We start from the raw sequence: 14,474 nt of genomic DNA, 5'->3' as shown, positions 1-14,474 counted from the left end.
GTAATATGTGCGTAAGGCAATGTATACATGACGTATGTTAATGTACACGTAAGGCAACGTATGCATAAGTTAAAGTATACTTAAAATAATGCATGTGTAAGCTAAAGTGCACTGAGGTGGAGTATACGTTTGGTAAAGTACACACAAGACGAGGCATAAACGGAGATGTCCTTTAGATAATACGCTTGGGAATAAAAGGCTGAGGCTGAGCAATATTCCCGAGTGGCCAATGAAGGGGAAGAGAGAAGCAAGTTCCAGCCCCTGATGAGGAGGAGAGGGAGGCAGTGTTCTCTGTGGTTCTCGTTAGGAAGTGGAAGACGAAGTCGTGTGTGGAAAGCGTAGAGGGAGAGAGTTGGCGGGTCGTATTTCACGTAGGCTTTAAGTGAGAAGAGAGGAAAGTACGATCGACAGGTGTCTAGTGATGTTCGACTGGTGGTGGATGGCATATTTACTGTGACACACGTGAATAGGGAACAATGTTTCAGAGGTGCACCGTGGAGAGTTGTAAGATACCTCGTCTTACACATGCCTTATGATGGTTCCGGAGCTCGGGGTGTCCTACCAAATAGCTGTGTCGCTATTTTGCTGGTTCAGGCTGCCTGAGTCAGGTCTGACACAACACGTATTCGATCTATGAACTCGTTTTCAATTTGCTTCAGCAAGCCGTCCATAACCATCGTACTCACACTGGTGGAAGGCACTGCGCTAAAACCATCAGAGTCCTGGAAGTTAACGATATTTTCCACTACCGTTGCACCTTCCAAGTTCTGTGGTAGTCCTTGGTAATCTTCCATGCCTGTTGTGCTGATGGAGAAAAAAGTTTTGAGAGGATTTGGGGAGCCATATCTTTTAGGATATCCCACGTGTGAGCTACTTGTCATTCCCCCTATGTGCTGTCGAGAGTGTTGCCTTACGAGATGTCTACCATGATCAGTAACTCAAGTCTTCACAGCGTACGAGGATAAATCCTGTATCTCTTTTTCTAAAACAACAATTTCGCCTGCATTAAAGGGGTGATGGTAGCACACAACAGTACTCTAGCCTGAGTAACACAAATGCCTTAATGAGGGAAACCATTAGCTCGCCTCTCGTCATGATGAGCTGTGCAATTCATCCTGCTAATCTCTTTGGAAGGTGCAACAACTCCACTATTTTGTCTGGTGAAGGTATGACTATCAGATATTATTATTCCTCCAAAGAATATTCTGCTTCTCTGAGATATGCTGTTGTTGGTCTGTCCTGCAGTCTATACAGATATTCATTCCTTATATTCGTAATTGATCACAGACGTAATTGGAACTTACATCATATCAGTGCGCATCGAGAAGCTCGATTTATGTACGCAGTATCTCGGTGTCTTTTGCACTATAGTGAGATCGATGTTCAGTCCGAAGTCGCTTGTGAAAGAGGAACGAGATGAAGCAGTGATGTGTGTTGACGACGAGCGTGAGAAACAGTAAAGGAGCGAGTACAATGTTCTTCCTTCGTAGAGGTATTGCATAGAGTCTGATGTACAGTGAGGCGACACCATAGCTATACCTCCCAAACACTTCAGCAAAGTTTCCGTTTCCCAAGTACTCCATATAATGATGAAAGCGCTGAAATATTATATATATATATATATATATATATATATATATATATATATATATATATATATATATATATATATATATTTTTTTTTTTTTTTTCATACTATTCGCCATTTCCCGCGATAGCGAGGTAGCGTTAAGAACAGAGGACTGGGCCTTTGAGGGAACATCCTCACCTGGCCCCCTTCTCTGTTCCTTCTTTTGGAAAAAAAAAAAAAGGAAAAAAAAAAAAAAAAAAAAACGAGAGGGGAGGATTTCCAGCCCCCCGCTCCCTTCCCTTTTAGTCGCCTTCTACGACACGCAGGGAATACGTGGGAAGTATTCTTTCTCCCCTATCCCCAGGGATAATATATATATATATATATATATATATATATATATATATATATATATATATATATATATATATATATATATATAACCGAACCTAGGCCAGGTATCCATTCCATCGACCAATCCCTAAGGGGGGACGAACAGCAGGGTTGACTGTAGACCGACTGCCGCCAACGAGGATTCGAACCCCTGCGCTTCTCGACCCTAGGCGGCTCGTGAATGCTAACCACATTCCTTCGTCAATTTACATTTCATTATCTTCTCAAAACTTTCGTTGTACGAAGTCGGCACCAGTGGCGATGATCCTCCTCCTCTTTGATGGAGTGGGGGGATACGAGGGTAATTCTAAAACTAAAAAGATAATGCCATGCTAATGATGGTTTACATTCCTTAAAGATAATGCCATGCTAATGATGGTATACATTCCTTAAAGATAATGCCATGCTAATGATGGTTTACATTCCTTATATAAAAAAGAAAGATAATCAGCAAGTCTGGCTCCGTAGTACAATGTCTGGCTATGCTGGTATCAGCCACGTATTGCGGTGATGTCTTCAGCCATACTGTAGTGATGATGTCAGCCGTATTGCAGTGACGTCGTCAGCCGTATTGCAGTGACGTCGTCAGCCGTATTGCAGTGACGTCGTCAGCCGTATTGCAGTGACGTCGAAGGCCGTATTTCAGTGACGTCGTCAGCCGTATTGCAGTGACGTCGTCAGCCGTATTGCAGTGACGTCGCCAGCCGTATTGCAGTGACGTCGCCAGCCGTATTGCAGTGACGTCGCCAGCTGTATTGCAGTCATGTCGTCAGCCGTATTGCAGTCATGTCGTCAGCCGTATTGCAGTGACGTCGCCAGCCGTATTGCAGTGACGTCGCCAGCCGTATTGCAGTGACGTCGCCAGCCGTATTGCAGTCATGTCGTCAGCCGTATTGCAGTCATGTCGTCAGCCGTATTGCAGTCATGTCGTCAGCCGTATTGCAGTCATGTCGTCAGCCGTATTGCAGTCATGTCGTCAGCCGTATTTCAGTGACGTCGTCAACCGTATTGCAGTGACGTCGTCAACCGTATTGCAGTGACGTCGTCAGCCGTATTGCAGTGACGTCGTCAGCCGTATTGCAGTGACGTCGTCAGCCGTATTGCAGTGACGTCGTCAGCCGTATTGCAGTGACGTCGTCAGCCGTATTGCAGTGATGTCGTCAGCCGCATTGCAGTGATGTCGTCAGCCGTATTGCAGTGACGTCGTCAGCCGTATTGAGGAAATGATGTCAGCCTTATTACGGCGAAGATGTCACCGATGTGTAATATCTGGAATTTCCATTTAGGATGCGATATTTTTGGGTCAAATTTCATTTTACGATGATCTGCATACTGACTATAGATTCATACTACGTCTCCAGTATTCTGAAACTCTTTCTGTAGACTAAACTAACATGCGAGTCCTGTATACTCCCTGCCATATGGGTTTACAGAGCAGAATCGATCACTTCCTCTACAGCCGTACTAGCTGTGAAACCTCACGTTCATGCCATGATATACATTTTCTATACTAAGCTTTACTTTAACGAAGAGCAAGACATCACCGCCCAATTCATCTCTCTCCTTGTTACACAGAATTTACCCTGAAATTGCATATTCTGTGATGTTAATTATGTTATAACTTTGTTCTAGTGTTATGATTCCATTCTGTTCAACACATCTGCCATCCCAATCAGACCTTTTCATTCTCCTTACATCCTTACATCTCCTTACATCCATTCTCATCATTCTCTCACGTAACAATAAGTGTAGGTTACATACGCCACTACCTTCCTCCTATAGTTCAGTGGAAAGATGTTGTCTGACACTAACACCTAACACACACACACACACACACACACACACACACCTCCTTCTTACTTATCTTGCTTGGAGACCTTTTGGCATCTAGTAGCTATTCCAATTACTCTTAGTTTTATCTTGTCACCCTTTCTAAAAGCAATCTCTTCCGTTCCACCCTGTCAGATCTATAAACCAGTCTTTTCTTTTCCACCCAGGACATCGTATTTTCATTACTCCTCGTTCTATACACAGTTAATTTCTTGGAAATTACGTTTCTCATTTCCAATACTTTTCGTCCCTCACGTTCACTTTCTCATATATCTTTTTTTTTCTTTATTGAAACAAGTCGAGGATAAGATCTTGCATCTGTAACCTTTGTGGTACAGCAACTTCTAAAGCAGTCTTTTATCGCAATCACACCGTATCGCAATCACACCGTATTGCAATCACACCGTATCGCAAATCACATCTTATAGCAATCACACCACATCGCAATCACGCCGTTTCAATCACCCACGTATGACGAACGCAAATGAAACTTCTCGGTATTCACCGTGCGAAAGTTATAAGGGCTGGGAAGGAGGCAAATGTAATTTCCAATTCCAATTCTTGGGTCCGATTTGTCGACGGTAACATATGAAAATGACCCTACCCTTTGAGAGGTGGTTCAGTCTGGCTAGAGAATCTTATGATGGATGATAAAGTACTGCTATATTGAAAGTGTAAATGACATGATATATATATATATATATATATATATATATATATATATATATATATATATATATACATATTGGAAAGGATCACAATTTTGAGCGTGATCAAGATATTACTACGAGTCCAAGGGGAAAATGAAACACGATATAGTTCCCAAGTGCATTTTCGTGTAATAATCACATCATCAGGGGTGACACAAGAGAGAAATATAATATCAACTGACTTATATTTCTCTTGTGTCTCCCATGATGATGTGATTATTACACGGAAGTGCACTTGGGAACTTATCGTGTTTCATTTTCCCCGTGGATTCATAGGAATATATATATGTATATATATATATATATATATATATATATATATATATATATATATATATATATATATATATTTCTTTTTTTTTTTTTGCTTTGTCGCTGTCTCCCGCGTTTGCAAGGTAGCGCAAGGAAACAGACGAAAGAAATGGCCCCACCCCCCCCCCCCCATACACATGTATATACATACGTCCACACACGCAAATATACATACCTACACAGCTTTCCATGGTTTACCCCAGACGCTTCACATGCCCTGATTCAACCCACTGACAGCACGTCAAACCCGGTATACCACATCGATCCAATTCACTCTATTCCTTGCCCTCCTTTCACCCTCCTGCATGTTCAGGCCCCGATCACACAAAATCTTTTTCCCTCCATTTTTCCACCTTCAATTTGGTCTCTCACTTCTCCTCGTTCCCTCCACCTCCGACACATATATCCTATTGGTCAATCTTTCCTCTCATATTCTCTCCATGTGCCCAAACCATTTCAAAACACCCTCTTCTGCTCTCTCAACCACGCTCTTTTTATTTCCACACATCTCTCTTACCCTTACGTTACTTACTCGATCAAACCACCTCACACCACACATTGTCCTCAAACATCTCATTTCCAGCACATCCATCCTCCTGCGCACAACTCTATCCATAGCCCACGCCTCGCAACCATACAACATTGTTGGAACCACTATTCCTTCAAACATACCCATTTTTGCTTTCCGAGATAATGTTCTCGACTTCCACACATTCTTCAAGGCTCCCAGAATTTTCGCCCCCTCCCCCACCCTATGATCCACTTCCGCTTCCATGGTTCCATCCGCTGCCAGATCCACTCCCAGATATCTAAAACACTTTACTTCCTCCAGTTTTTCTTCATTCAAACTTACCTCCCAATTAACTTTCTTCTTTCACACACTTTACCAAACTCAGTCACCAGCTTCTGCAGTTTCTCACATCAATCAGCCACCAGCGCTGTATCATCAGCGAACAACAACTGACTCACTTCCCAAGCTCTCTCATCCCCAACAAACTTCATACTTGCCCCTCTTTCCAAAACTCTTGCATTCACTTCCATAACAACCCCATCCATAAACAAATTAAACAACCATGGAGACATCACACACCCCTGCCGCAAACCTACATTCACTGAGAACCAATCACTTTCCTCTCTTCCTACACGTACACATGCCTTACATCCTCGATAAAAACTTTTCACTGCTTCTAACAACTTGCCTCCCACACCATATATTCTTAATACCTTCCACAGAGCATCTCTATCAACTATCATATGCCTTCTCCAGATCCATAAATGCTACATACACATCCATTTGCTTTTCTAAGTATTTCTCACATACATTCCTCAAAACAAACACCTGATCCACACATCCTCTACCACTTCTGAAACTACACTGTTCTTCCCCAATCTGATGCTCTGTACATGCCTTCACCCTCTCAATCAATACCCTCCCATATAATTTACCAGGAATACTCAACAAACTTATACCTCTAATTTGAGCACTCACTCTTATCCCCTTTGCCTTTGTACAATGGCACTATGCACGCATTCCGCCAATCCTCAGGCACCTCACCATGAGTCATACATACATTAAATAACTTTACCAACCAGTCAATAATACAGTCACCCCCTTTTTTAATAAATTCCTCTGCAATACCATCCAAACCTGCTGCCTTGCCGGCTTTCATCTTCCGCAAAGCTTTTAGTACCTCTTCTCTGTTTACCAAATCATTTTCCCTAACCCTCTCACTTTGCACACCACCTCGACCAAAACACCCTATATCTGCCACTCTATCATCAAACACATTCAACAAACCTTCAAAATACTCACTCCATCTCCTTCTCACATCACCACTACTTGTTATCACCTCCCCATTTGCGCCCTTCACTGAAGTTCCCATTTGCTCCCTTGTCTTACGCACTTTATTTACCTCCTTCCAGAACATCTTTTTAATCTCCCTAAAATTTAATGATACTCTCTCACCCCAACTCTCATTTGCCCTCTTTTTCACCTCTTGCATATATATATATATATATATATATATATATATATATATAGAGTGTGTGTGTGTGTGTGTGATGCTACTGTAGAAAAAATTAAATCTAACGCGCCAGAGAAAACGGAAAAAGGACATCATTTCAAGCATTCCCTTATTTTTCAGGACTTCTTCATGGGGAAATAACACGCTCGTCCCCTCCTAACTACAGTGGGGTGAGGGGAGAAGCCCATCGAAGGACAAACTCAGATAGGATCCGCACGGAGAATTTCCTGACAGTAGACCGGAGGAGGAGAGAAAAAAAAGTGTTGAAGCTGCTATTAGAATGAGCTAGCCAGCCAGCCAGCCACCTGGCTCTGTGGTGTGGCTCTCCTAGCGGGCTTCCGCGAAGACCTACTTCAGCAGACTTGGGTACTTGCGTCAGTCATCACGCCTGCTTTAACTATTTTTATTTCGCCTGTGCCTTGTGTCTTCTTTTTTGTCATACTGTTTTTGTTATGGTGTCACAGTGCTTGTTCTATGTGCCGCCATGGTGAATTTTCGACTTTCTTCATCATAGATTCTTTGTTTTCAATGAACTTTATAAAAGGCTTACAGTACTTCCGTGATCTCGTTCTGTCCAGTGTGTCCAGCTCATACGAAAATTGCAGAGGGTGGTGCCAGGCATCGCTGTTAAGACTTCATAACTACTAGCGGCGTATTTCTATCCCTTTTTTTTATTTTCATTTTTTTTGCGTTTCAATGTGTGCCAAGCGAGCGTTACCACCGTCTTCTAGGCTGTCCCAGACCTCTTAGTGCCCATCTGTGGATGACTGCGTTCATTGCCTCCTGTTTTCCTTCCTCGTGAGTGGTAGAAGTGATCTCATCACATGAGGGTCGTTCGTGTGTCATATTTTTTTTTTTTTCTAACTGCTTTATCCAGTCTTAAATGTTGCTCTTGAGGCGCAGTTCTTCAGTGACAGTGGGCTGGTAATCGTGTCCAGGTCATGCCATCGCTTTCGACTGACGAAGGCGAGTCTTTCTGCCGATGGATTGGCATCTTCTCAATTCTGAAAGTGTCTTGCTTCTTACCTATCACCTCTCTATCGTATGGCTGTTCTCTCGATCTTCATCAGATAATTTTTTCGTAATGTTCTAAGTTTATTTCGTAGTTTAATTTTTTTTGTTATTGTTCTTTAAGCCAATACCGGTATGGCCTGGAACTTATCTTGCCAGTTCATTTTGATTTTCCATCCTTTATCGCAACTTTTGAAAATATATCATTTTGAGTGTTTTCTTGACAGAGACTCTTGGATTTTCCAGTGTTCATCATTGCGACAGTTACCCCCCACAAACCTAGTTGTTGGGGTTGGGGGGTAGATAAAGTAGATAATGTAGAGAATTGGTGTGGGACAGTTTCCCTCTGGCACATCACTTCCACGGTTTCTCTTGCGCCCAGTGGACTTTTAAGTGATATAGTCCTTCAGTCTAAGGAGATGGTTAGCATCCTTGTGTACTGAAAGGGGAAAAGTTGGCGCTAATTTGTTTGTACCTCAAGCCTTCGTGCCCATGTTTAACCAGAAGCGCTAGACAAGTCCATAAGGATGATGGTGCACTGTGCCCTGTTATCTAGCGTTATCGCTATCGTTGTGCCTCTCTTTTGCTCGAGAGCCATGATGTCTCCAAGGTGCTGACAAAGTCTTCAGTTCAGCACTCTTTCCTTTCCTGGCAATTCCAATGATCATATTCGTCTTATATTCGAGATGAATTCCGCTGTGGAACAGCAATAATTATCGCAATCTTAATCTTCGTGGTGAGGACTCTAGATGCTAATCACACATATATATAAGCTAATCACACATATACATTGTGCCCCTCTTTTGCTCGAGAGCCATGATGTCTCCAAGGTGCTGACAAAGTCTTCAGTTCAGCACTCTTTCCTTTCCTGGCAATTCCAATGATCATATTCGTCTTATATTCGAGATGAATTCCGCTGTGGAACAGCAATGATTATCGCAGTCTTAATCTTCGTGGTGAGGACTCCAGATGCTAATCACATACATACATAAGCTAATCACACATATACATTGTGCCTCTCTTTTGCTCGAGAGCCATGATGTCTCCAAGGTGCTGACAAAGTCTTCAGTTCAGCACTCTTTCCTTTCCTGGCAATTCCAATGATCATATTCGTCTTATATTCGAGATGAATTCCGCTGTGGAACAGCAATGATTATCGCAGTCTTAATCTTCGTGGTGAGGACTCCAGATGCTAATCACATACATACATAAGCTAATCACACATATACATTGTGCCTCTCTTTTGCTCGAGAGCCATGATGTCTCCAAGGTGCTGACAAAGTCTTCAGTTCAGCACTCTTTCCTTTCCTGGCAATTCCAATGATCATATTCGTCTTATATTCGAGATAAATTCCGCGGTGGAACAGTAATGATTATCGCAGTCTTAATCTTCGTGGTGAGGACTCCAGATGCTAATCACACGTATACATAGGCTAATCACACATATACATAAGTTCGTCAGATTCTTTTTTTTTCTTCTGTTCCTTACTCTGGCTGGTGAGGACTCCAGATGCTAATCACACGTATACATAAGCTAATCACATATATGCATAAGTTCGTCAGATTCTCCTTTTTTTTCTTCTGTTCCTCACTCTGGCCTGGCGTTTGTTGCCGAGCCTGCTGTTTTCCTCCGGATTTCATCTGCCCAGCTCGGTTATATGAGTGGATCATTACTGTCGGGTTCTGCGAACTCAGCGTTGATGGAAAATGCTAATATCTGCCTCTTGTTCAGAAGGTTTGTAACTCGTGTGTATTTCGCTGTTCCTGCAGAAGTCTCAGTTTTCTTCTTTTTTTCAAAGATGGTAAACATTTCACTTCGATTTCTTTATCATGCAGTGTTTTGTCTCTCTCTCTCTCTCCGCTTGCAAACGTTGTTTTCCTCCATTGTTCCTTGAAGATGTACGGTGCTTGCTTAAGCTTCCGTTCCAAGCAAATGTAATTCTTTCCCTCCATGAAGTGTTTGATGCCATGTCAAAATCTATATGGTGTTATTGAGCTGATTCCACTCGTTTTAACTCCACGGAAACGTCCTTTAGTCCATTCTGCATCTCGTATGTCCAGGAGCCTTCTTCTGAATACGCCAGTCCATCTTCAAATGTTCGTAACATGCAAGAGGTTGGTGTATATAGTCTGTAGCATCTTGATCCTGTCCACGGAGTGTGGACGTGAAACCAACCACTCCGAACCTTTTCGTAAAGAATGCTTTTGTCTTCGCCTAATGGATTCCACCGATGCGATTCTAACACCAATAAGTCCATTTCCTCCACATTCGTTCCTGTAAGAAGCTCAGTCCCCGCTATGTGTGTGGGTTGGCGTCGCACAGACTATACTGCGAATTTCTCCAACACTGCTTTAATGAAGGCTTTGTCTCGACTCCAACACCATCAGGTTGGCTAATGCAGAATGTTATTGATTTCTCTCTGTCTCTCAAAGATAGCTAGAATACCTTATCTTATCTTACGCTTCTCTCAAAGATAGGAGGTACTATAACTGTTGTGTTTCGTTCCAACTCTTCTTGGCTCGAATAAAGTCCTTTCCGAGAGAGAGAGAGAGAGAGAGAGAGAGAGAGAGAGAGAGAGAGAGAGAGAGAGAGAGAGAGAGAGCTAACTAAATTATGCACTGCCTCAATTCCGTCACGTCCACAGAACAAAAATTTTTAACACAGAGGAGATCAGAACATTACCTCTATGTATACTCTATGGACCTCAGAGAGAACTCTGTTACTCTTACCCGAAATGAGCGCCTCGACCAGCTAGTCTTGCGTGCTCTCCTCAGTCTTGGCGACACCCTACTGCACCAAGACCACCTTTTAAAGGCCCCACTGATGTCAAATTCATCAAAGTTAATGAATCCAGACAAGCACCTACAATGAACGAATCCATCCAGCCTTCTTTACACCGAAGTACAAAATCAGTGCAATGGAAAGCACCTCAAGTCTACGATACGTTCCATTCGCCATCGACGCCTGGCAACGATGCAGCTTTAATTGATAAGAAAAACAACAACTAAACCTCCAACCAACTCGGGATATTTCATCGAAAGCGGCGATAGATGCAACACAGGGGAAAATATTTACAATGCCTTTACAAGGAAAATACACATATCCTCATATTTTTTTAAGGCCATGTAAAACTACTGCAATAAATGGACACTGGTTTTAATATCTTGGCGAGGCTAGTAAATATCACCACACGCAAATATAGGTAAAGGTCTTTATTGAATGCAAACCATTTACACCTGTGCGCCCAGGAATCGAATCCGGGTCAAATAATTGAACAAAATCCGTTCATACATCGTCTTGGATACTATGGGAGGAGACAATTACGAACGTGCTCACAATGTTTCAGTACAACATGTTCGAAGTGGTGTGATGTGGTTTCTATATATATATCCTTAACCTAACGCGGGAAATAAAACATTTTTTCTCGACTCGTTTAGCAATGCAAAGACGGGTTTCATCGATGATGACCTTTGCCTTAACAAATAAACTTGGGGAGCTTCACGAGGCAATATAACGAGTCCTGAACTCCAACATCAACAAATAGAGTGAACTATTTAAACAAAAACGCACGACTGTTTACTCGACGTCACCACTTCCAGCAGCCAGACTTCTGAACGTCTCAAGTAATTTACTTACGCTACGGGAGACAACTTTTCATCAGAAGTGTACACACGTATCAAGGGTGAACGTCAACAAACACCCCTAAATTCTTTCTACTTCAGAACATAAAGGAGTCAATGTATTAAACAGTGTCAAAACAAAGCATTCCTTACCTGCACAGAGGTTCCAATCATCCATCGAGAGGATAATCATGAGAAAAAAAAAAAAAGACATGCGACATAAACAAGATGAAGAATAATTAACACTCACATTTTTCCTGGGCCTCCCTCAGGGTCGGCTATCATCGACCAGCTGCCAACATTTCCCCGACCGTGACGCTGGTACAAGGGGGACGTGCCTGAGGAGTGGACATGTTATATTCAGTACCTGCTCTCTCTCTCTCTCTCTCTCTCTCTCTCTCTCTCTCTCTCTCTCTCTCTGTCTGTCTGTTTCCTTGCGCTACCTCGCTGACGCGGGAGACAGCGACAAAGTATAATAATTAAGCATATATATATATATATATATATATATATATATATATATATATATATATATATATATATATATATATATATATATATATTTTTATCTATTTATCATACTTTATCGCTGTCTCCCGCGTTAGCGAGGTAGCGCAAGGAAACAGACGGAAGAATGGCCCAACTCATCCACACACACATGTATATACATACACGTCCACACACGCACATATACATACCTATACACCTCAACGTATATATATATATATATATATATATATATATATATATATATATATATATATATATATATATATATATATATATATTTTTTTTTTTTTTTTTTTTTTTTATACTTTGTCGCTGTCTCCCGCGTTTGCGAGGTAGCGCAAGGAAACAGGCGAAAGAAATGGCCCAACCCCCCCCCATACACATGTACATACACACGTCCACACACGCAAATATACATACCTACACAGCTTTCCATGGTTTACCCCGGACGCTTCACATGCCTTGATTCAATCCACTGACAGCACGTCAACCCCTGTATACCACATCGCTCCAATTCACTCTATTTCTTGCCCTCCTTTCACCCTCCTGCATGTTCAGGCCCCGATCACACAAAATCCTTTTCACTCCATCTTTCCACCTCCAATTTGGTCTCCCTCTTCTCCTCGTTCCCTCCACCTCCGACACATATATCCTCTTGGTCAATCTTTCCCCACTCATTCTCTCCATGTGCCCAAACCATTTCAAAACACCCTCTTCTGCTCTCTCAACCACGCTCTTTTTATTTCCACACATCTCTCTTACCCTTACGTTACTTACTCGATCAAACCACCTCACACCACACATTGTCCTCAAACATCTCATTTCCAGCACATCCATCCTCCTGCGCACAACTCTATCCATAGCCCACGCCTCGCAACCATACAACATTGTTGGAACCACTATTCCTTCAAACATACCCATTTTTGCTTTCCGGGATAATGTTTTCGACTTCCACACATTTTTCAAGGCTCCCAAAATTTTCGCCCCCTCCCCCACCCTATGATCCACTTCCGCTTCCATGGTTCCATCCGCTGACAGATCCACTCCCAGATATCTAAAACACTTCACTTCCTCCAGTTTTTCTCCATTCAAACTCACCTCCCAATTGACTTGACCCTCAACCCTACTGTACCTAATAACCTTGCTCTTATTCACATTTACTCTTAACTTTCTTCTTCCACACACTTTACCAAACTCCGTCACCAGCTTCTGCAGTTTCTCACATGAATCCGCCACCAGCGCTGTATCATCAGCGAACAACAACTGACTCACTTCCCAAGCTCTCTCATCCCCAACAGACTTCATACTTGCCCCTCTTTCCAAAACTCTTGCATTTACCTCCCTAACAACCCCATCCATAAACAAATTAAACAATATATATATATATATATATATATATATATATATATATATATATATATATATATATATATATATTACACACAGCCATATACATATATACACGTGTACGTAATTCATACTGTCTGCCCTTATTCATTCCCGTCGCCACCCCGCCAAACATGAAATATATATATATATATATACATATATACACACACATATATATTAACCTGGGTTTTCATGGCCTGACAATGCCTTTAACCTTAATCTAATTTAGAACACCTAATTATTGTAATATAGTATAGTTCAATAAATTCTTTATACATTTCAATATTGCTATTGTATGCAATATCAGTATTGCTGTTTTAGATACTTCCTATGTGTTAAGCTGATTCACTATTTAATTCTGATTGATGAAGGCTACAAGAGATGGACGACACCCCAGAGACTTATCTCAGCACGGGAAATAGCTAATCTACTTGTGCATGCCATTTACAGAATTAAGAACCACTGCAACACAAACCTCGCCCGGTGGTAGAGTGGCCCGCAGTGTATCGAGACAGACTTCCCCAGAATTTTTTTTTGAAAGGGGAAGTAAATGTTTGTAGTTGTGTTACTAGAGGGGTAGTTTTCATACATGGTGCTCTGACAAGAAACTAGTGGAATTGGAAAAGAATGTAGCTTAGACATCGAAGCTGATTCTTTCATTGAAATGTGAACAAATGGACCATTTTTCAAAGTGATAAGAGATGGAAAGCAAAAAAAGGTGTTTTTCATGAATGTACTGGAAAACTTGGGGTCCAGATAAACTTTTGGTCTGTCAAAACTTCATTATGGCGGATGACTAACTACCTACCTTCGTGTAACCAAAACATGGTTGTACTTTGTGAAGACAATTGAGAAACATCATAAGAAAATATTCTAGTTTCATGATAAAAGAAATGGACCAGGCAGTATGATACAGTGGTTAAATTGATGAAAACTACTATTGATGTTTGTATATATATATCATACATTTCCCTTTTCCATAGCCAAAGGTTGGGCCATTATGACATTCATATTTCATTTCATTTCCAGCTGGAAGTTTGTTTTCTAAATTATTTCTTACATTTTTCATTGTCCCTGGGGAAAGGGGAAAAGAATACTCCCCAC

At 41.6% G+C, this 14,474-nt stretch overlaps 1 long non-coding RNA gene across 1 annotated transcript in view; it reads right to left on the bottom strand.

Annotated features, from left to right (window-relative positions):
- LOC139757483 (uncharacterized) overlaps positions 1–14,474 on the bottom strand; it is a 331,514-nt gene that overhangs the window by 154,608 nt on the left and 162,432 nt on the right. The window contains exon 4 of the long non-coding RNA XR_011714642.1: positions 11,722–11,809. This is a non-coding gene — a long non-coding RNA (uncharacterized lncRNA). The remainder of the gene's footprint in view (positions 1–11,721; positions 11,810–14,474) is intronic.

The sequence above is a fragment of the Panulirus ornatus genome, chromosome 27 (assembly GCF_036320965.1).
Source record: "Panulirus ornatus isolate Po-2019 chromosome 27, ASM3632096v1, whole genome shotgun sequence".
In the NCBI taxonomy this organism is placed as follows: domain Eukaryota; kingdom Metazoa; phylum Arthropoda; class Malacostraca; order Decapoda; family Palinuridae; genus Panulirus; species Panulirus ornatus.
Note: the sequence above shows the minus strand (reverse complement) of the source record. Positions and strands in the feature narration are given on the sequence as shown.